The sequence below is a fragment of the Chrysochloris asiatica genome, unplaced genomic scaffold, assembly GCF_000296735.1.
Source record: "Chrysochloris asiatica unplaced genomic scaffold, ChrAsi1.0 scaffold00198, whole genome shotgun sequence".
Taxonomy (NCBI): Eukaryota; Metazoa; Chordata; class Mammalia; order Afrosoricida; family Chrysochloridae; genus Chrysochloris; species Chrysochloris asiatica.
Window position 1 is genome coordinate 3,658,350 of NW_006408716.1, and position 1,818 is coordinate 3,660,167.

The following is a 1,818-nucleotide window of genomic DNA, read 5'->3' on the forward strand; positions in this document are numbered from 1 at the left end:
AACACTTTGGCCTTTACTAAGGAGTGCTGGTTGTGTAGCAGTTATTAATCAGACTGCAAACCACAAGGTCAGCTCTTCAAAACTACCAGCTATTCCACAGGAAAAAGAAGAGGCTTTCTGCTCCTATAAAAATGTACTGCCTCAGAAACCCTGAAGAGGGTCGTTCTGAGTCGGAACTGACTCCATGGCACATAACCACCACCGCCAAGGAATGTTTAAGATATGTAACTCACAATACTGATACTGTCCTTGGGAGGCTATTTTGAAGCTGAGCGAATTGGCAGATGTGGTTTTCTCTCGGATTTCAAGGGCGTATATGCCATTGTGTTCCTGATCAGAGAACAGATGAAGGCTCTTTTATGCATCCTACCTTTTCTTTTTCTCACCTATTTTCAGGTAAAAACAACAAGTGGAAACCTTTAGGCTATACTTTCCAGATCTTCCTTCACTTCCTTGATAAAAACGTGAGGTACTTGGTCAGTGGATGAGATACAAAGACGTTCAGGGAGAAGTCTTCTCTTACCTCAGATCACACCTGCCTTCAGGTGGACAAGAACACTAAGGGATGTTGCTTAATGAGCATGGATTCTGAATGCCAAAGACAATGGCATGCCAAGCAGACAGACAAGCGTGGTGGGACAGGTTCAAAACCAGATGATTTTTTAACAGTCACATAATTGAGTTATATAGTCGTTACGTGCCATCGAGTCTGTTCTGACACATAGGGACCCTGTATAGGGTTTTCAAGGAGCAGTTGGTGAGTTTGAACCACCAACAGTTGCGGTTCAAATAACTTTGCAATCCGATACATTAGCTCACAGCGCCACAGCAGGACTCCTGAGTTACATCCTGGGAAACATCAACATAACATTGATGAATAAAAAGGCACTCTCTGAAAGACAAGTTCAAGGGTAGAAAGAACAGAGCAGATCTTTTCATTTTGTTTTGTTTCTAATGTAGGAGAGAGAGTGGGAGACAGTCACATTGCAATCGTTTTCAGTGGACAAGTCTGCCAGTGGCTGTAGATCATTGAAGTGGCTTCTCAATGCATTCTTTCTTGGCTTCTGAGAAGGGGTTAGTCTTCTGCTATGTACAAGCGGTACATCATGGCTACCACTAGGGCTGAAATGGTTGGGAGCATCCAATTGGTCCATCAACTGGAATTAGAATGGAGAGTCGTGTTAAGAGTTTCCGAAGGGTTAGCTAGCTTTGGTCTGTCATCTGGATGAAACTCCCCAGTGATATATGCTTTGGACATTTCTCTAGCATCTTTAGCATGACCAAAATCCTCAGAGTTCTTGGTAGCATCACTACCAGATTTTTCCCTTAAGACTTCTTCTCCACCAGGATGCTCCTCCAAGAACTTGGTGAGCTCGTACACTTTGTGGTCCAGGATGAGCCGGGTGCTCTTGCTGTTGTTGCGCTTCTGGATGTCCTCTAGGGTGTAGTGGGTCATGGCCTTCTCCACAGGCACAGTCATATCGGAAAACAAGTCCATGGCAGGACATACACCAGCGTCCCCGAGGAACAGTGCAGCTTCCAGACTCCGCAGACACCTTGGTGATTTTTTAAATGCATATAAATGTTTAATGTTTAGGAAGTCCAGTCATCTAGTTTGTATTTTGCTATTTATTTGTTTTGGTTATGTTTCTTAGTATATTTATTCCATGTATTAGAATCCTTAGTATGATCCTATTTTTCCTTTGATGATCTTTATCATTTTACATTTTACATTTAGATCTTTGATCCATTGAGTTAGTTTTATGTGAGAGATATGGATCCCGTTTCGTTATTCTACATTTTCCTGCTAAGTATATC

At 42.4% G+C, this 1,818-nt stretch overlaps 1 pseudogene; it reads right to left on the bottom strand.

Annotated features, from left to right (window-relative positions):
* Window positions 1-1,075: 1,075 nt before the first annotated feature.
* Window positions 1,076-1,480, bottom strand: LOC102817947 (annotated as a pseudogene).
* Window positions 1,481-1,818: the final 338 nt, after the last annotated feature.